General features: G+C 42.9%; 1 protein-coding gene across 2 annotated transcripts in view; it reads left to right on the top strand.

The window, feature by feature from the left end:
* Nucleotides 1–156: 156 nt before the first annotated feature.
* Nucleotides 157–22406, top strand: part of sox5 (SRY-box transcription factor 5) — a 385467-nt gene continuing 363217 nt past the window's right edge. Inside the window, exon 1 of one of the 2 annotated variants that reach the window (XM_059987684.1) lies at nucleotides 157–416. The gene's annotated coding sequence lies outside the window, so the exon portion shown is untranslated. Of the gene's footprint in view, nucleotides 417–1122; nucleotides 1464–22406 lie in introns of those variants that run through there. The other variant, XM_059987685.1, reaches the window with a different exon arrangement.

Here is a 22406-nt window from a genome sequence, read left to right as displayed (position 1 = left end):
CTTAGCCTCCAATATATTTATCCTGTTTGTTTCTCTATACACCTCCCTCTTCTCTCCCTTAACCCAATCACTGGGAAACACACGCACGCACAATTCGCGAGGAATCTCCTATGCTGACAAGTAGCCGGTACGGAACACCCATTCTGTCTGCCTTTATCTCTCCCCCTCTCTCCCTCTCTGGTTACACATTAGTGTTTTTAGAAATCTGTTTTTATTATTTTTGTTGCTGTTGCTAGACTCGATCTTCCTGTCTCGTTCCCTAACACTCCCCTCCTCCACCTCATCTCATCTCCTCCCCTCCCAGAGAGTGGATCTCAGAGTGCCCGCGATCTCGGATTCTGAGCAATCGCCGGTCGGGGAGCTAAATCGCCGTTTTCCGCCTGATAATTTCAGCTTTAACCGGAAGCACCACAGAGGTTAGCACTCTGCTTGTGTAGTATTCTTGCGGATTGTTTGGCCCATGTCTTCTCTTTTAAAAAAAAGAATTAAAATGTGTTTTTAAGGGTATTGCAGAATGCGGGTTTACAATTTCACGTGGATTTCTGCGCTCAGTGTTTGTGAGGTGTTTGAGTAGTTCCGCGCGTGGACATCTTTGAAATCGCTAATAATAATGGAAATAGTTTGTAAGGATTTTCGAGCGGGCATTTTAATACGCTTGATCCCGCTTGTTGGAGCTCTTATTTGTAAAGGTGTGTGTGTGTGTGTGTTTTAAAAGTTGCTTGAAAAAAGCTTCACACAAAAAAACTATTTGCCTCATTGCTGCTTTTGTTTGTGGATATAATAGGGCCGCAATGAATGAATTCAGGAGTAACAATGGAGCTGAAATGGACACAAAGCAGCAGAGAAATGAAGTATTTAGAAAGAGAATTATCATATAGTGTCGAGAACGTAATGAAAGGTCATAGTCTAGTTTCACACAAGAGTTTATTATGCTAGAGCTGTTTCATTTATTCTCTCTCTCCCAACTCTTCAGACTTTTAATGTTCCCTGTGAAGTCTTTTGTCTCATTCTTTAATCTTTCCTCTCTTCGAGACTTTAAAAAGACTTTACGCGCCGTTTAAAAAAGTCTTTCTTCCGCTTGTAGTGTAAACTGAAAACGTACACGACGTAGGGATGGGAAAGGGCGCTCTCTTTTAGATAAACGCGAAAAGTGCGATCAGAATTCCTGCGGTGTAGCTACTTGCTTAGGTGAGACTTTCGCTTTGTGGTACAAAAACGTCAAAAGGCAGAGAGGAAAGTGATAGAGGGGAGGTTCCTCCTTATCTCTCTTGGCGTGGATGTTTAAACTCTTGCTCACTGAAACAAGCCGTTTAAAATAGCAAACGCCACTCTGTGCGATGTCTTGCGACTCGAAACTTTACTGGTAGCGCCAACGTTTGAGCTGTCCCTTTGATCAGAAGATGGAGATGCATTTGATGCACAGATGGGATTTTTTTCTCTGTCTCTGATTAAGAAGTTAACTGGTGCGTTAATTGCCGTTTAACTCTCCGCGATCTCACCTTTCTGCAGACTGCGAGGAATGTTGGTGGCTTTTGCTTTGGACATTTCCAACAGTCAGCCTCTGCCTGATAGGCATCTATCTGTCTGATCTTTCTCCGCATGCTTTCACTTTTAAGATCTTGCCTTTATTATGTAAAAAAGGCAATTAGAGTTGTATCTGTTTGTTTAAAACAAAATGTCTGTTAATTAGCGTGATCAAACCCCCCCCCCTTGTAGTCCTGTGCTGATGGCTTTGTATCGACTTTACACGGCGCTTATTGTAATTTGATGCCAATTGCGTTTGCAACCGGCTCGCTCGTTAGAGAAACAAGCTGTGCTTTTTATTACTAAAGTTTTCAGGGTTAGATCCTTGTCTTTCTTTCTTCCGCCCCCTCTACCATTACTGATTTCAGAAGCTCTCTCTCCCCCAACCCCCCCCCCCTCTCTCTCTCTCTCCCTCCCTCTCTCTCCCTCTCCCTCTCTCTCCCTCCCTCTCCCTCTCTCCCTCCCTCCCTCCCTCTCTCTCTCTCCCTCTCTCTCCCTCCCTCTCCCTCTCTCCCTCCCTCCCTCCCTCTCTCTCTCTCCCTCCCTCTCTCTCCCTCTCCCTCTCTCTCCCTCCCTCTCTCTCTCTCCCTCTCCCTCTCCCTCTCCCTCCCTCTCTCTCCCTCCCTCCCTCTCCCTCTCCCTCTCTCTCTCTCTCCCTCCCTCTCTCTCTCTCCCCCTCTCCCTCTCCCTCTCTCTCTCTCCCTCTCCCTCTCTCCCTCTCTCTCTCCCTCCCTCCCTCTCTCTCTCTCCCCCTCTCCCTCTCCCTCTCCCTCCCTCTCCCTCTCTCCCTCCCTCCCTCCCTCTCCCTCTCTCTCTCTCTCTCCCTCCCTCCCTCTCTCTCCCTCCCTCCCTCTCTCCCCCTCTCCCTCTCCCTCTCCCTCTCTCTCTCCCTCTCCCTCTCTCTCTCCCTCTCCCTCTCTCCCTCCCTCTCCCTCTCTCTCTCCCCCTCCCCCTCTCCCTCTCCCTCCCTCTCTCTCTCCCTCTCCCTCTCTCCCTCCCTCTCCCTCTCCCTCTCCCTCTCCCTCTCTCTCGTCCAGTCAACTCGAGTTTATTGTCATGTGCACATGAAAGACGCAACGATAATAAATGTAGATATTTTCGACACACCCCCCCCCCCAACTGGGGGGAGTACTGTGGAGGTTTAAGGCGAAAAGAAGGAGTTTTTAAGGATGAGTTTCTGTACCCACAGGTTGTTAAGTAGGACGTCATGGTGGAATCAAATACAATCAATACCTTTAATGTATAAGACATTTTGACAGACACTTAAATAGACAAGGCAAAGAAGGATATGTTTATAATGCGGGAAAATGGGATTGTGTACAGCTGCAAAAAAGGTCAGCATGGACGTGATAGGCTGAATAGCCTGTTTCTGTGCTGCCTGTGAACATGGCTCAAAACTCCTGCATACGTGAGAGCCTTTCAGTACTCTGCCTATATTACATAAGTCAGACTGGTGATGGCGTACTAAAAGGGAACCTTAAGGAAAGTTTAACCTAACTCCATTCTGTCAGATAGAAACCAGTGGCCTGAAGTGCACTCCTGTTGTCTGCCTTCTTACCAGAATATGTCATGTGCCTAAGACATACTATATAATCAGATCTTCCATCAGAATTGGCTCCTGCATCCCCAGATCCCTTTGTTCTACTGCTCTCCTCAGTGCCCTACTACTCACTTTGCCCTCCCAAAGTGCAACACCTCACACTTGTCAGTATTAAAATCCACCTACTATTTTCAGCCCATTTTCTACCTGGTCTAGCTGTGTTGCAGACTTTGATAACCTTCCTCACTGCCTTAATGTCATTTGCAAAATTGCTGATCTAGTTTACCACATTACCATCCAGATCATTAATGTAGATACCAAACACGGACAGACCCCAGCACACCGATCCCTGTGGCACTCCATTAGTCACAGGCCTCCAGTCAGAGAGGCAACCATCTACTACCACTCTCTAGCTTCTCCCACAAAGCCAATGCTGAATTCAATTTACTATTTCATCCTAAATGCCACATGAGAATACCAGGAGAAAATTTCGGAAACATGAATACTGTGTGATCACAACGGGGGTGGGTGAACACAATTTCCACTGACCTCCAAAGTGAAGGAAGAAAAAGGTCACTCATACAGTGCCTATTTCACACTTTAATGTTGAGATACTTCTGATGAAGCCTGGTCAATATTGTTCTGTGGGAAACATGGCTGTAAATATGCTCAGAGCACACTCCCACTCATACTAACAAAATAAATGACCAGATGGCAGATACAGTTTTGTCAGGCAAGGGTATCAGGATTCAAGATTCAAGATTGTGTAATGTCATTTCCTGTACGCAAGTGTAAAAGAGGACAAAATAATTATTACACTAGATCTGATGCAGCACAAAAAAACATAAAAGATAAAGAACACAACAGAAGGTAAAAAATACAATTAATATAAACACGTAAGTTAGATTATACACGTTGATTGATTGTATGTCCATAATGTGGCACTAGGCTGTGACGGGAAATAATAAACCAATGGTGGAGGTGTTGATCAACTTTTTGATCAACTGTTTTTGAATCCGGTGGTCCTGGTGTTGATGCTATGTAGCCTCGCCCTGATGGGAGTGGGACAATAAGCAGGGTAGATGGGACCCTGCGTGATGTTACTGACCCTTCTACCAGTGAGTAGGCTGGTGCCAGTAATGTGTTCGGCAGTTTTGACTACCTGTTGTAGAGCCTTCCTGCCTGCCACAGTGCAGTTTCCACCCCAAGCACAGATGCAGCTTGTTAGCACATTTGTAGGATGACCTGGGTATGAACATGCAAAGTCCAGCTCTCTTCGGCCTCCTCAGAAAGTGGAGGCATTGATGACCTTTCTTGACTGCGTAGGGTATGTTCTGGAACATGAGTGTTTGTGATCTGCACGCCCTACTTGCAGTTTCCACTGCTGTGTCGTTGATGTAAAGTGGGGTTCGAGTTCTCCTGAACATCTTCTCCTTTGTCTTGTTGACATTAAGGAAGAGGTCAGTGTTGGTGCATGGCCAAGTGGTTAAGGCATTCGTCTGGTGATCTGAAGGTTGCTAGTTCAAGCCTTGGCTGAGGCCGCTTGTGTGTCCTTGAGCAAGGCACCTAACCACACATTGCTCTGCGACGACACCAGTGCCAGCCATATAGATCCTAATGCCCTTCCCTTGGACAACATTGGTGGCGTGGTGAGGGGAACTGCCGGTCTTCCATAAAAAACTCTGCCCAGGCTTGCACCCTGGAGACTTTCCAAGGCACAAATCCATTGTCTATTGAGACTAACAGAGGCCTACATGTTTGCTTGGCACCAGGCCTCAAGCTCATCCGCCCCCTGTCTGTAGGCCATCTTATCATTGTTGGTAATGAGCCCCATCTGTTGTGTCATCGACAAACTGGATGACGTGATTGCTCGGTTGTTTGGCCATTCAGTTATGAGTGAGCAAAGTGCACAGCAATAGGCACAGCATACAGACCCAGGGCTTAGACTAAGATGGAGTTAAGATAGAAATCTACCGGGACCTGATACGATGAGATCAAAAAGCTAAGTGACCTGTTTCTGCTCCGATGGGCACTTGGATGGCACTGTGATGCAGCTGCAGGGGCTGCAATCTCACAGCTCCAGAGAACTGGTTCACACTGCTGGTGTGGAGTTGACACATTCTCTGTGCTACAGCGGAACCTTCCTTGCATGAACCAAAGAGGCCGTAGGTTAACTGTCCACTTTAACATCTCTGGTTAAAAGGCCAGTCAACTAGGGGAAGGGCGATGAGGAGACAATAGGTCACAGGACAACTTTGTAGGGAGTAGATTTGTTTGTAATTTGGCTTTAAATGTTGTCCTTCTATGTTGTAAGGAAAGATGAAAACATGCTAGCATTTAAAGCATGAATATGTCAAAAATACCAAGATCTCTGACCTTCCCTGAATGTTGCCATTAGATTCCTATGTCTAACTGGAGGGGCCTTCACTTGATAAGAGGACACCCTTGCCACTGTACTCCTGCACTATTGCAGTCTGGCTCTGAAGGGGAACGAACCACGGGTATTGATTTCTGCCTTGGATGTGGGGGTGCTGCCAATTAGCCACATTGAGAGTGACTATGACCTTTCATGTTGGGGGGCGAGTTCAAAGATATACTGGCATGTCTGTTTGTCATTAGGCACAGTAACAACATGTGGCCTGCATATACACCTCTGTTCTCAGCATGCCCCTTCAAGGGCAGTCAAATTTCAACTTCTCTGCACTTTCCGGCCTTCACCCATAACCATTCCTGAGATGCTCCGGACATGATGGACTCCAGATATGGATCCCAAACGTTGTAGCAAAATAATATTCAACGCAGGGTATCAAACCTGTCGCTGCTTGCTTGCCATGGTCACTTCTCGCTGCTGCCATCAGGAAGGAGAAGGAGGTACTGGAGTCTTAGGTCCCACACCACCAAGTTCAGGAACATTTATTACCCACCAGGCTCCTGAACTGGTGTGGATAACTTCACTCACCACAACTCTGAGCAAATTCCACTACAACTCACATTCTCAGTATTATTTATTTATTTATTTAGTGTTTTCACGATTTGGCTTCTTTTGCACATTGGTTGTTTGTCCATCTTTCTTTGTAACCTTAGATTGATTCTATTGTATTTCTTTGTTCTATTGTGAATGCCTGCAAGAAAATGAATCTCAGCATAGTATATTGTGGCATGGATTGATTATAAATTTGCTTTGAACTTTGGACTTTTAGGTGATGGTGTTCCAGTGGATGTTTCTTTTGTACTGTTGCCGTAGCAGAATCACAGCTATCTGTTCCATCTCTGATGTTAATGATAGCTTCTTCATGACCTGCCAGGGTTTAGTGTGTATACAGTATTAGCAACACTATACTGCTTCAGTTAAGAAATTCTTTTCAATTCAACATATAATGCTGTTTATGTAACAGCAGATACAGTGCTGTTATATATACGGTGACATTTACAAAATGCTGCTATCGCTTTTAACTCCAGTTTGACTCCATTCTAAAGTTAGATCATCTGTTCAGATCCTTGATTTCAGTTCCCCTTATCTATCACGCTTTTTCTCGTAAGAACAGGACTAGGCCATGTAACCCTTTGAGCTTGTTTCATCATTCAATTTGCTCATGGATGATCAGTATTTCAACTCCATTTACCCATATTTGATATAACTCCCCCACTAAAATAACAGATGACTCCATTAAAAATGTATCAAAAGCAATCCTGGGATAAAGTTCCCTCTGACTGTTATGTGTAGTGACATTGCATTCTTTCTGAAAGTATGCTGTAAACAGTGAGTAATATGCATGTTGCCTCTCCCTCTTTAAGACATAAACCATCATATATGTCCTGACTTCTCTATCTCTGTTTCCTATGAGTCAATGCTAGAAATTTTTAGTCAATTATTTCAACAGATGCTCTACGTTAGAAAATGACTGTGCAATTTGGAAGGTGCAAAAACATTACATATTTGGAGTTTGTTTTCATACACTTTACCTTTATGTTTTCCACTGCCCTGGTGTAAATTGAAATGGGATTATACCTTACACACATTGATTCTTGAAATGGCTCCCATCTGTCTCAGTTATACCATCAAGAGTGAAACATCTATGAGATTGGAGGCTTGTTAAAGTGTGGGCATGAAATATATGATTTTTTTAAGTTGCCCTGTTTGCACTCAGATGATCAATACTAACAGCAACTTCTTGCATTTATGAAGTAACATAGACAGAAAAAATTCCCGGTGCTTTGCAGAAGTATAACCAGACATTGAGCCAAGGAAGAATAAATTATTTAGTAGTCCAGAAAGCTTGAGTCAATGAGTTTGGTCTGAAAAAGCATCTTGAAGGTCAAGGGTGTTCCAGTCATGCCCTGAGGTACTTACAGGCTTGAAACCACTGTAGAGGAAAAGGAATGGACAGGAACCATATCAATAAGATTGAAAGAGTACTGAGAAAATTTACAAGGTTGGAGCCAGATTTTGAGAATTTGAGTTGGAGAGAAAGGGTGAATAGGCTAGGACTTTATTCTCTGGAGCACAAAAGAATGCGGGGAGATTTGATAGAGGTTTACAAAATTATGACGGGTATAGATAGGGAACATGCAAACAGACTTTTTCCACTGAAGTTGGGTAAGACTGGAACTAAAGGTCATAGGTGTAGAGTAAAAGGCAAAATACTTACGGGGAACCTGAGGGGAAACATCTTCACTCAGAGGTTGGTGGTAATGTGGAATGAGCTGCCAGTGGACGTGCTGGATGCAGGTTTGATTTCAACATTTAAGAGAAATTTGGATAGGTACTTGGATGATAAGGGTATGGAGGTCTATGGTCCATGAATGGGTCGATGGCAGAATAACAATTTGGCATGGACTGGATGGGTTGAAAGGCCAGTTTCTGTTTCGTAGTGCTCTATGACTCTGTGAATTTATGAACTTGTAATCATATAGCCCTTTTTGCTACCTCAGGACAGCCAAGGGCTTTGCAGGTAATACAGTATCTTTCAGAGTCACCAGTGTTTTGATGGAGGAAAATCTAGCAGCCAATTCAAGGCTAGCGAGATGCAACAAACAGCCACCAGTTAATAAGCTGATGACTTTTTTTTAGTGGGCTTTCTTGAGCCACAAATGTTAAGTGCTGGAGGAGATGGTCTGCTCTTCAGTGATGAAGATATGTCCACCAGAAAAGGTAAATAAGGCATATGACAGAAAACAGCTTCTCCAAGAGTGTAGCATGTCTTTGGTGATACCCCCACCACCACCACCAAAATGGCCATGTTGTAGAATATGCACTTGAGTCAGGACAGATGCTGTGACCTTTTGACCTGGACGCCAGAATATCTGTCCCACTCAACCAAGACTGTTATGTTCCATTCATGACTATTTTCACTGATGTACAGTATAATTTCAAGCTTCCAATATTTCTGTGAAATATTAAATCAGCTCTCTGCACAATCTACTTTCCTTAATGCAAAATTTTTTAACTTGAATTATCTCTTAATTTGAATTGAAATTGTACAAAAAAAAAACACCTGCTGAGCTGTTTTATTAAAATTATCCAATTTGAGTGACTGGATAATTTGACTTTAAGTTAATGTGTGTACATTACATACAACTTAAAATCCCTAGTTTGTGATATGGTTTTGCAGTGATTATGGTACTGGATATGTTATCCATTGGTCTGGATATAGGCCAACTGGAAAATGCTGGTAAAAGTAACTATAGGCTGTCACATTACTGTAAAGAAAACAGTTCAGTAATGTACAGAAGGAAGCCTTCAGTCCTCATCAGGTCTGGTCTATGTGTGATTCCAAGCCCACACTAACTATCTGCCACTCAGACACAAAACGATGAACTAGAGTATCCAAGGATTGCCTATTCAAAGTTCACAGTATCCTGAGAATCATTTTCTTACATACATTCACAGTAGAAAAAAAATGACAGTCAATGAAAAACTACACACAAAGATTAAAGACTGACAAGCAACCAATATGCAAAAGGAGACAAACTGTGCGAATACCAAACATAAATAAATAAATGCTGAGAACATGAGTTGTAGAGAAAGTGAGTCTGTAGGTTGTGTTCGGTGATCAGTTGTGCTGAGTGAAGTTATCCTCACCGAGTCTGATGGTTGAAGGGGAATAACTGTTGCTGAACCTGGTGCTATGGGACCCAAGCCTCCTGCACCTCCTTTCTGATGGTAGTACACCACTACCCAGTTGAAATGAAATCATAGTTGAGGATGAATTTAAAAGCATTTTTTTTTGCAAAGTTCACTGTGCACATCAGTCACTGAGATCTCCAGGGTCACGAGAACGTCCAGCACTAACTCAGCAGCTTCCTTCCCTTTAGATTTACACTTGCCTCAATTTAACTTGATTTACACCCAAGTGTCAGTTAAATGGCATTGATTAAGCTTCATTGCTGCCATCAGGATTGTAAAAAATGTTAAAGAGATGGACTGGGGAGTGTTTTGTCTGTGAAGTAAACCATATGTTTCTTGAAAAATGATGCTGTTGTCATCAAGAAGCTTTCAAATTAGAGTTATTGTAACAAAAATAAGTTAGGTTTCTTGTTTTGATCAAATGGATATAGCACTTAAGTCTATCTACTGTCCTGCCATTGGATAACTTAATTTGAAAATGATGGAGCTTTGGCCTTGCACATGACAGAGTAACCATGGTACCTAAAGCACTTAAGAGTTAGAACAAGTGTTGAAGCATTGTTTCAAGAGAATAGAAGCCTACAGGTAAACTTGTTAGGTACTTTCAGATCATTGTAACAAATCTCAGGTGATTTGTGACAAGGCTCAGTTGTTTTAATACCTTGATATGTAGTTGTTGGTAGACACCTCGAGTCCAAAGGCATGGAAGCTGGCCCTTCGGCCCATCTCATCCATGCCAACCAAGGTGCCAATGGAGTTAGTGTTTCTCAGTTTTTCAGTATTAAGAGCATTTTTGGTGATGAGGTCTCTCCCTGTTGGTACTGCCTCTCCACCAGTGGGTCCTCTGTTGGGCCTCCTGGCAATGTAGGGAAACTGGGACTTTTGTAGACTGGTTCTTGATGCTTAGGAGACTCTGGAGGAAGTTTCAACCCTTCCACCCTCCTTTCAGTTGGAGGGTTGTGGTGGCCTGAAGGGTTGGTTGAGCCAGAAACACCCAACACATTGGAGGTGTAGATGGATTTGTACTTGAGGATAGATAATCTGCAAGGTAATGTTCTCAGTAATGTAAAGTAGGATAAGGCCAGAGAGCTGGCACAGGTTTGCCAGCTTTCACTCCAGCTTCCACCCTGACATCAAATTTACCTGGTCCGTTTCCGACACCTCCCTCCCCTTTCTCGATCTCACTGTCTCTGAGTCTGGAGACAGCTTATCCACTGATGTCTATTATAAACCCACGGACTCTCACAGCTACCTGGACTATACGTCCTCCCAACTTGTTACTTGTAAAAACACCACCCTCTTCTCTCAATTCCTCCATCTCCACCGCATCTGCTACCAGGATGAAGCTTTTCATTCTGTAATGAAGATGTCCTCCTTTCTCAAAGAAAAGGGCTTTCCTTCCTCCACCATCAATGCTGCCCTCAACTGCATCTCTTCCATTTCACACATGTCTGCTTTTACTTCATCCTCTCACCACTCTATCAGGGATAGGGTTCCTCTTGTCCTCACCTACCACCCCACCAGCTTCCGCGTCCAGCACATAATTCTCCGAAACTTCCGCCACCTCCAATGGGATCCATCATCAAGCACATCTTTCCCTCCACCCACTTTCTGCTTTCCGCAGGGTTCGCTCCCTACGCGACTCCCTTGTCCATTCGTCCCCCACATCCCTTCCCATTGATCTCCCTCCTGGAACTTATCCTTGCAAACAGAACAACTGCTGCACCTGCCCCTACACCTCCTCCTTCATTACCATTTAGGGCCCCAAACAGTCCTTCCTGGTGATGTGACAATTCACCTGTGAGACAGTGAGTCAGTTGGAGTTATATACTGTGCCCCATGCTCCTGGTGTAGCCTCCTGAGACCCAATGTAGATTGGGAGACCATTTTGCTGAGCACCTATGCTCCATCCACCAGAAGAAGTGGGATCTCCCAATGGCCACCCATTTTAATTCCACTTCCCATTCTCATTCCAATATGTCAATCCATGGTCTCTTCTACTGTCTTGATGAGGCCACACTCAGGTTAAAGGAACAACGCCTCATGTTTTGTCTGGGTAGCTTCCAACCCGATGGTATGAACATCAATTTCTCGAACTTCTGCTAATGACCACCCCCTCAACCCCTCCTTCACCATTCCCCATCCCCTTTTCCCTCTCTTACCTTATCTCCTTGCCTCCCCATTGCCACTCTTTGGTGCTCCTCCCCCTTTCTTTCTTCCATGGCATTTTGCCTTTTCCTATTAGATTCCCCTTTCTCCAACCCTGTATCTCTTTCTCCAATCAACTTCCCAGCTCTTTATTTCATCCCTCCTCATCCTGGATTCCCCTCCACATTTCTCTCCCCTCCCCCACCTTTTAAATCTACTCCTCATCTTTATTTTCCTCCAGTCCTGCCGAAGGGTCTCGGTCTGAAATGTCAACTGTACTTTTTTTCTGTAGATGCTGCCTGACCTGCTGAGTTCTCCCAGCATTTTGTGTGTGTTGTTTCAATGGGCTGAATAGCCTCCCTTTTTGAAATAACTTTTCCATGATCTCTCTTTAATCATTAGCAAACTTGGAAGGGCTGCACTTACTCCTTTCATCTTAGTCACCATTAGAGATGCCAGCATTGAATCTCCCAGTACCAACCCTCAGGTTCCTGTCCTAAAATGAGGAGGCAGTACAACAGACCCCTGAGGCCCCTGTTATCACCCTGACCCCCCAGTTCTAACCTCAAGTCCCCTGTGTTTACCCTGAGACCACTGTTCTAACCCTCAGTCCCCAGTGCTAATCCTGAGTCCACAATTCTTACCTTACGGTCATTGTTACAACTCTGACCCCAGCTCTAATCCTAAAGCCCTGTTCTAATCCTGTGTGCTAACTCTGATAATACTATTCTACTCCTGGTGCCCCAGTAATAACCCCTGAGGTTCTATGTCTAACCCTGAGGTACATAACCAGTTAGAGCTTGCCAACTTGAAAATGGGTTGTTTGCCTGATTGTTTCCTCTTTGCTCACCAAACCGCTATCCAGATTAATATAGTAACTCCTCCTCCTTGAGCCCTTATCTTCTGCAGCAGCCTTTTACATGGCTTCTCTCTTTTAGAAATCCAAATACATTATATCTACTGGTTCCACTTTATCTAGCCTGATACTAGTTTCTTTAGAGACCTTTCATATTAAAGACATTTTTTCTGATCTCCTTCAATTCCCTCACAATCTTGAATGTATCACTAGAACATCCTTTAATCTGTTCTGAAGGTGAGATAAATTAAGAGTGAATCTAGTTAGTTAAAACTGGGGATCGTGAGAGTCTGGAGAGGCCAGAAGGCCGTGAAGAGACTTTATGGGGTATAAGGGACATTGATAAAGTGAATGGTCACAGTCTTTTACCCAGGATTGTGGAGACTAAGATTAGAGGATACAGATTTGAGGTGAGAAGGGAACCATCTAAAGGGGACCTGATGGTCAGCTTTTCAACACAGATGGTGGTGGGTATGTGGAACTAGCTGCCAGAGGAAGTGGTAGATGCAAGTACGGTAACAACATAAGAAATGTTTCAAGATCTAAAAGCCTAATGCAGGCATATAGGACTAGCTCAAGGTAGGCCCCTTGTTTGGCCTGGACAAGAAGTCGTTTCAGTGCTGTATCATGCTATGACTCTATGAGATGCTATGGGCCTTCTGAAGTCGTTTCAGTGCTGTATCATGCTATGATTCTATGAGATGCTATGGGCCTTCTGAAGTCGTTTCAGTGCTGTATCATGCTATGACTCTATGAGATGCTATGGGCCTTCTGAAGCCTCAGAGATGTATAGGTCCTCCAAATAGCAGTTCCTGACAAGTCCCTCACACCTCCATTCCCTCAAGGCTATGACCAACTGGCTTGAAAAGGAGCGTTCTTTCCAGCTTGTGAATCTTGGCTTTGCTGCAATTACGGATCGAGTGGAAACTTTGCAGAGCTGTCCCATTTTATCTGAATCAGAATCAGGTTTAAAATCGCTGACGTACGCATGTCATGAAATTCATTGATTTGTAGCAGTAGTGCAGAGAAATACATAAAATATACTATAACGTACAATAAGAGATATAGTAGTGCAGAAAGAGAACAAAAATAATTCATTGTCCTTTCAAAAATCTGATGGAGAGGAATGGCTCTGGACAATGAGGCAATAATGGTGGGAAGAGGTCTTAATAACAAGGATAGCTGAATCTGGCACACTGTGCAAAATGCAAGTTTGAATTTAGCAAAGGAATGATGGAACGACGTATCTTGGACACCTGCTTTGGTCCCTACTATCCCTGGTATTCAACCATTTCATTGCATCCACTGCGGCTGAGTATACTAGATAGTTGTGGTAATGACCTATGCCCCTTGTTCAAGCACATTTACACATCCACCATATATCCAGTACCAGAGGGCATGGATTGAGAATAAGAGGTCAGTTATTTAAAACAGAGTTGAGGAAGAGCTTCTTCTCCCAGAGAGTTGTGGAGGTGTGGAATGCACTGCCTCAGAAGACGGTGGAGGCCAATTCTCTGGATGCTTTCAAGAAGGAGCTAGATAGATATCTGATGGATAGGGGAATCAAGGGATATGGGGACAAGGCAGGGATTGGGTATTGATAGTGAATGATCAGCCATGATCTCAGAATGGCGGTGCAGACTCGAGGGGCCGAGTGGTCTACTTCTGCACCTATTGTCTATTATTGTCTATTGTCTATATCCACTATGCAGCAAAAGTATCCATCTGTTGTCAACAGAGCAAATTCATCTGCTGACCTATCTGCCTACAGAGTGGCCACTTTATTAGGTACACTTTGTAAACCTGCTTGTTAATGCAAATATCTAATCAGCCAATTATGTGTCAGCAACTCAAAGCATAAAAGCAGGCAGACTTTTTTTTAAGAGGTTCAGATGTTGTTCAGACCAAACATCAGAATGAGGAAGAAATGTGATCTAAGTGACTTTGACCATGGAATGATTGTTGTTTCCAGATGGGGTGCTTTGAGTATCTCAAAAACTGTGGATCTCCTGGGATTTTCACACACAGCAGTCTCTAAGTTTACAGAGAATGGTGCGAAAAACAAAAAACATCCAGTGAGCAGTAGTTCTGTGGATAAAAATGCCTTGGTAATGAGAGAGATCAAAGGAGAATGGCCAGTCTGGATCAAGCTGACAGGAAGGTGACAGTAATTCAAATAAACAGTAGTGCAGAGAAGAGCATCTCTGAATGCCCAACCCATCGAACTTTGAAGGGGATGGGTGACAGCAGCAGAAAATCACACCGGGTCCCACTCCTGTACCTAATAAAAGGGCCACTGAACGTAAATGTCAGCGGTGACAGAAGGTGTACACCGTTTCATCAAGCATCCAAGATTTGTGGTTAATCCCCTTGGTGAACCTCATCAACCTCTCTAGTGAAAAGACTGGGCCCACTCCAAGCCTTTTCTGTGTCATCATTACCTGAGGAAACTGGCCAAGTAACAAGTTCTCTCAGTCAAACCCTGTCCTGACTTGCTCATCAATTAACATTGGTCTGAAATGTATGCATCAGTAAATAATTTATGTCGGACTGCAGTTTCATGTTTACATCAAACACTTTCCAAGTCGTAAATAACACAGAGTATTGGCTTTTAAGACCCTCTTTTATGTCTTATGGAATCAATATTGTGTGTTGCAGATGGCAGACTGTCTGTGATAGATGAAGCTCTCTCTAGCCTCCAGTAACAAAGTTGACTTTCATGATTCTTTGTTATTTGACACATTAATACTCTTCTTCAGACGGGCTTTTACACTTTTCACTATAATGCTGATGACAGGCCAATTTATACTTTGCTTATACATTCAACACAGCAACAGACGACACAAAACAACTCGAGTGGGGGAATGAGTAGAATTTTTTTTTGCCGTGGGTTATTATGATCCAGAACGTGCTGCCTGAAAGGGTGGTGAGAGAAGATTCAATAGTAACTTTTAAAAAAGAACTGGATGTATGTTTAACAAAGACTATACTGCAAGGCTATGGGAAAAGAAGTGAGCAGTAGTGCAATTCATTGGATTGGTCTTTCTGAGAATTTGCATGAACAGAAAAAGTTGAATGGCCTTGTTCTGTGCTGTTCAGGTCTAGAATGATGCTACAACTTCTGAAATTTAGTGTTATAAAAGATCAATTACAGCACCTATACTTTTGGAAAACGTATGATAACTATAAGTTCTGTTGAAGAGTCTCGGTCCAAAACATAGCCTGCTTTTTCATTTCTGACCCACTGTGGGTGTTGCATATGATAAATATGATAACTAGTTTATAAAAGAGTAAAGCAAACTCTACAACCTTATGCACTTTATTTAGCAGAGTCTCCACACAAGCAAAATTGCACACGTGATCTCCTTTTCTTATCAACAGCCGAGTGAAGCAACATCTGTAATATATTTTACTACAGCAAAACATTGTTACTGAGAGGATTAATCTTGGTACATATGCACATCATGCCACTGTTGAATAGATGAGTGATTTTGCATATGTGGCAGACATGGTGAGGGCTGAATCATATTCGTGTTGTGAAGCATTAGGTCTACCCTGAAGCAGGTTTAGAAGCAGAACTCTTCACCAATTAAATCTGTGACTTTAAAGCAAAGGGAGCAGAGTGTGTTTACGACCTGTTCTCAGGCACCTAATTAATGTATATGAGACAAAATATATGGATGTATGTATGTAATGTGAGCCAGAAGACGTGGGGCTCACTTTTAGGTTGGGTGTCTGACCTTACTTCTGTCTGTCCATTTTGAAAGGATTGGTTTCAGGCCTGTTTTCTTGTTGGCACTACCCTTGGATGAATTAAAAAGGACAGCCATGGTGTCATGAGGGTGGGGGACAAGTGAAAAGCAGAACAAGAGAAGAACAGACCTATGGTAGTGCTGTCATTATGGCAGGGTACTTACTCCCATTCTATTAAATCACTTAGTTTACCAGTGGTGGCTTGCTAGCTCGATCTATTCACCACAGTTGAAACAGCAAGTGACAATTTAGGAGAGTTCTTTAGGGATAGAAAGGAGTTCCAGCATATAGAAATCCTACTTGTAACACACACATAACAGAGGTGCCCTGAATATCTGCAGTTGGGTATGCTTTAAACATCCCTGGAACACAGAACAAGGCCCTGTAAACTTGGTTCCTTTTGGCCTTACCTTTTGCCCAAAAAATATTAATGTCTTCGTCTGCATTGTTCAGATTTTTTATTCATTTTTTTCTTAAACCTTTTACCTTTTCCACTTATTACTTCCCAACTTCTCATTTCTTTCCCCTTCCCCCTCAGCTGACCTCACCTGCCAGCCTGTCCTTTTCCTACCCCCAACCTTCTTGACCCTTTCCAATCCTGACGAAAGATCTCACCTGAAATGTCAACTGCTTACTTCCCTCCATAGATGCTGCCCGACCTGCTGAGTACTTCCAGCATCCCCATAGGAGGCAAAAGAGAAATGTCTCAGCATGTGAGCCATCCAGAACTAGGATATAATATTTGCTAAATAGTCATAGAGTCATATGTGAAAACAGGCCCTTTGGCCCATCTCATCTATGCCAAACAAGATAAATATCTAAGCTAGTCCTATTTGCCTGTATTTGGGCTATAGCTCTCTATACCTTTCCAAGTGTTTTTTTTTCTGATCATATCACTTCCTCTGACTTGCACAAAATACTGGAGGAACTCAGCATGTCAAGCAGCATCTATGGAAAGCAATAGACAGTTGCTTATTTGCTCCCCTCCATTGATACTGCCTGACCTGCTGAGTTCCTTCAGCATTTTGTATGTGTTACTCCAAATTTCCAGCATCTGCAGAATCTCTTACGCTTCCTTCCTCTGACAGCTTGTTCCATATGTCACCACCCTTTGGGTGATGAAATTAACCATCGGGTCCCTTTTCAAACTTTCACCTCTCACTTTAGATTTTTTTCTCTCTGAGATGGCTTCTGGTTGCTTCAAATCTATGAGCAGCAACGTGGTGAAGCTGCACAAGGCCAGGATACTGAGATTGGTCTTGGCCCCTGGTGCTGTCTGTGTGGGGTTTGCATGTTCTCCCTGTGACTCCATGGGCTTCACATGGTTGCTTCAGTTTCCACCCACATCCCAAGCATGCAGATGTAGGTTGGTGAAATTGCCACTGTAAACCACTCAAAATGTGCGGGTGAGTTGTTTATTCTAGAGGGATCTGAAGTGTATGCAGGGAAAATAAAAGGATGGGATTAGTACAGCACTGGTGTGAATGGGTGGTACAGACTGTTTGGCTGAAGGGACTGTATCTCTCTATAATTATGGCCAACACGTATGAGAGCCGGGTATAGAAGGCTGGCTGACTGGCAGGGGGCAAAGAATGAGAGAAAAAAAGGGCTTTTTCTGGTTGGCTGCCAGTGACTAGTATTGTTCCGGAGGGTTCAGTGTTGGGACCGGTTCTTTTCATGTTATATGTCACTGATTTGAAGGATGGAAGTGATGGTTTTGTGGCCAAGTTTGTGGACGATACTAAGATAAATGGAGGGGCAGATATAGGTAAAGAAGCAGGGAGAATGCAGAAGGACTTACATTGGGAGAATGGGCAGAAGAAATATAGTATAGGGAAGTGCATGGCGGAAGAAATAAACGTGTAGAATATTTTCTAAACGGAGAAAATTCAGAAATCAGAGGTGCAAAGGGATTTTGGAGTCCTCATGTAGGATTCCCTAAAAGTTAGCTTGTAGGTTAAGCTGGTGGTAAGAAAAGCAATTGCAATGTTAGTATTCATCTTGCGAGGACTGAAATATAAAAGCAAGGATGTAATGCTGAGGCTTTATAAGGCACTGGTCAGAATGTACGTGGAGTATTGTGAGCCATTTTGGGCCCCTTATCTAAGAAAAGTTGAGCTTGCATTGGAGAGGGTCCAGAGGATGTTCACGAGAATTATTCAGAGAATGAAAGAGTTAACATGTGAGGGGCGTTTGATGGCTCTTTGTCCCTACTTGCCGGTGTTTAAAAGAATGAGGGTGGATCTCATTGAAACCTATCAAATATTACAAGGCCTAGATAAGGTGGACATGGAGAGGATGTAGTGGAGGGGAGTGAGCTAGAACCAGAGGGCACAGCCTCAGAAATAGAGGGACGACCATTTAGAAAGGAGATGAGGAGGAATTTCTTTAGCCAGAGGGTAGTAAGTCTGGAATTTATTGCCACAGGTTGCTGTGGAGGCCAAGTCATTGGGTATATTTAAAACAGATGTTGATATGATCATGGCAAACATGAGGAAATCTGCAGATGCTGGAAATTCAAACAACAACACACACAAAATGCTGGTGGAACACAGCAGGCCAGGCAGCATCTATAGGGAGAAGTACTGTCGACGTTTCGGGCCAAGACCCTTCAGTTAGCCCTGACGAAGGGTCTTGGCGCGAAATGTACAAGAGCCTTTGGTCCCACATCAACAGTTTCAGGAATAGTTATTACCCCTCAATCATCAGGCTTCTGAACTGGTGTGGATACTGAACCAACTCCACGATCTACAGTCGCACCTTCAAGGACTCTACAACTTGTGATCTCGGCATCACTTATTTATTTGTCATTTTTACCATATGTCTTCTTGTTAATGTTTATAAATTTTGTTGTATTTCTTCCCATTTTCCTCTAAATGCCAGCAAGAAAATGAATCTCAAGGTAGTAGATGTATTTGATAATAAATTTATTTTGAACTTTGATTCTATCGCTTGACCTCCGGCAGCACTGGATTAGAATACAGCCTGTTAGGGAGCTCTATTACTTAGCATAGCCACAAAAACAATTCTCGTCTGGATCCTCTCTATGTGCAGACTGTGAGAATGTGGATCTCAAACAGTGATGAACGTAAGGCTGAGGAAGCACATGAGGTCAAATGGAATTGGATTTGCTGAAGGTTTGAAATGAAATCATACCCTGCCTTTCAAGAGCTTACTCTCCGGTGCTATCAGACCCCCGAACCAACCAAACTCTTTCATATCCCTTTCCTGGTGGTGCCAGAAAGTTCTCTGACTCAATGCTACCTCTCTCTGTTATTCCATTATTGTCAGTTTAACATTTCTCTTTACACTACCTTAGTTTGCACTACCGAGCTTTGTACCATTCTGATGTTTGTCACCCATTGCTGTATTTATTGTATTCATTATCATGATTACTCTGTGGGCTTCATGTGAACAAGGAATTTTATTGTACCCTGGAGTATATGAGAATAAAATAATCTAATCTAATGAAGTAGGGTAGAAGGTGTCTAAATGCAGGTAGAGGACAGGATGAACATTTGATTTCTCTCCATTTTTTGTAATTGAATTAAACTGTCCAGGATGGCCACAGCTAACTGAACTGATCTTCCACTCTGTTAACCGATTAAATTCTGAAAGCTTGCAATTGTTCTTCTGACAATGACAACCCCTAGTTCTGGCTGTCCCACAGTCAGAAGCATTTTTTTGGCCTCTAACTGATATCTCACCCATATTTCAACTCCTTTGTGAAGTATCTGCTGAATTAATTGATGGGTTGTGGCCTCAATCTGTATGGGCATTTGTGTTTTGTATGTGCTTTAAGTTTTAACAAAGGAAGGAAATGACCATAAAAATTACACCAAATGCATTAACCTCCTCTCATGCAGTATAAAGTCCTGACACAGATTTTCCAGAAACTCATTTGAAATGTTTTTGTAAACACTCACGAGAATAATAAAGATAAAGATTAGCTTTAGTTCATATGTATATCGAAACATAGAGTGAAATGCGTTGTTTTTGCATCAAATCAAATCAGCGAAGTGTGGCACAATGCCATACCAACTTACTGTGCCAAACAGCGTCAGTTCCTGTATTTTCACTGGCCTTTCACAATGGAGTGATCGTTCCCTCACCGGGAAGAGCTGCAGAGAAGATGCTGCTCACACTACGGGAGAGAGAGAGCAAACTGACTCCCCGAGCAGCTGGTTGGAGCCTGGGTTAGAATCCAGACCGGGGGAGGCCTGAAAAGATGGAAGGGCAAACACTCAGGAAGAAAAATTAAAACGTAACTAGTCTGGAGAAGACAATTTGGCCGCTCCCATTTAGTCATGTTGCCCTCACTTCATGATACCAACATGTAATCCGGTGCCAGAGGTGAAAAACAAGACTAGCTTTGCAACAGATGAATTTCAGTCTGTGGGTGGGAGAAATTGTTCAGTGTTCACTCTGTCCAAGTGAAATGAGTTCCTCTTTCCTGGTTCAAACTAAACCAGTGCAGAATAGCTGAATACAAATCTGGCCATTGTCCATTCACACAAAGGAAGGTTGAATCAGGTCTAAGGAGTAAAGCTTGCTGCTGTTGTATCTCTGCACTACACTCGGTGCAAGTTCTCAACCAGTGTTATAATTGAAGTGAATGGAAGGTGTCATAAGTAATAAGCTAAGAGAGTTCATCTGTATTTATTTAGGACCTGTATGGGAGCTTGTGTGAAAATAAATCATGATGTTAAAGTCATAGCTATAAAAAAGGCTTGAATTTATATTGAAAATAAAGGTACAAATATAGGAAGGACTGATATGAGTATATTGCACCTTTCTGTCTCAGAGTACCTCAAAACATTTTACAGTCAATGAAGTAGTTTTAAAGTGAAGTTATTGATGTGACATTTACACACAGTGAGTTCACAGGGGCAGCACAGTAACATGGCAGTTAGTGTAATGCTACTACAGTGCTGGCAATCACCAATCAGGGTGGAATTCCTGCCGCTGTTTGGAAGGAGTTTATACATTCTCTTTGTGACTGCATGGATTTCTTCCACATTCTCTGGCTTTCTCCCACATTCCAAACATATATCATTAATGTTAGTGAGTTTTGGGCATGCAATGTTGGCACCAGGAGCATGGCAGCACCCACAGGCTGTCTCCAGCATAATCCTTGCTGATTTGATTTAGCACAAATGACACGTTTCACTGCACATTTCAAAGTATATGTGACAATTAAAGGAAATTTTTATCTTATATAAAGATTAAATATTTTTATCATTATACATAAATGGTGGAGAAATGGAGACAAAAGAGACCGCTGATGCAAAAACAAACCACGGAGGCACTCAGAAAGTCAAGCAGCATTTGTTTTTTTTTGGGGGGGGTGAAAATGACGATTCCTCAACCCAAAACATTGACTTGTCCATTTCTCTCCACAGATGCTGCCTGACCTGCTGAGTTCCTCCAGCAGTTTCCTAGTAAGCGCATTACCGTGATAATACTCAGAAAACCTCTACTAAGTGTGATGAAGGATGATTTGTCTCCTGGAAACTTGGGAAAGCCCCCCTACATTTCTCTAGGTAGTGCTTATGAACTGTTGTCCTATATTTCAGAATAGGAACAAGGCCAATACCATTAAAAAGGCAAAATCTCCAAGAATAAAGTGCTCCATCTATACTGCCTAGTCTATATCAGCCTAGAATTTATGGGTAGGTGGGGCTTGGACCCACCACTTTCTGGTTCAATGTGCTTCCAGTACAGCCAGATTGGATTAAACAGTGTCTATACTTGCCTACTCAAAACAGATTGTGCAACACAGTTTAAGTCACATTGAAATCTAAGTTAACTAACTCCCAGAGAAACATAGCTTCTGGTGGTGATGAACTAGGAAGATCAAAAGATGCCAGATGTATTCAAGCTTTTATTCCTGAAGAAATCTGGTGTGGATTATATGAGTTCAGTAATACATTTCTGTATACTCTCATTACTAAAGCCTCCAGGCTCAGCAGCTCTCTTCTGTGCTGCAGGTAACACTGTGAATGTTGAGGCAGTTTCTTCCTTCAACCTGTAGGCAGTGTAGTTGTTAGTTCCCTGTGGCTGGAATATGTCTTCAAATGTTGGTTATTTGTTCTACTGCTTCCAGCCCTACAGCCCCCAAGGTTTCTACATTCAATCAGCTCTAGCTTCTTGTACTCTTCCCAAGTTTCTTCAGCATCCTTTATCGATTGCAATGTCTTCAGCTGGATGACTTGATCTGAGACAAACACCGCAAAACTTCAATTTAGCATTATAGATTCCAGGAATGAATGACACTTGATTCACTTACATAATTATAGCCGGGTCTCCAGATAATATGTGCTTCTTAACTGGTTCCCGTTAATATGGAAAGCTGTGCTTAGCTGGAGTTTTGTCAGACAAAGCTTGAAAAGGTGAAATCATGACCACAAGGCATGGGAGCAGAATTAAGCCATTCGGCCCTCTGTGCCTGTTCCGTA

Source organism: Hypanus sabinus, chromosome 13, assembly GCF_030144855.1.
Source record: "Hypanus sabinus isolate sHypSab1 chromosome 13, sHypSab1.hap1, whole genome shotgun sequence".
Taxonomy (NCBI): domain Eukaryota; kingdom Metazoa; phylum Chordata; class Chondrichthyes; order Myliobatiformes; family Dasyatidae; genus Hypanus; species Hypanus sabinus.
Note: the sequence above shows the minus strand (reverse complement) of the source record. Positions and strands in the feature narration are given on the sequence as shown.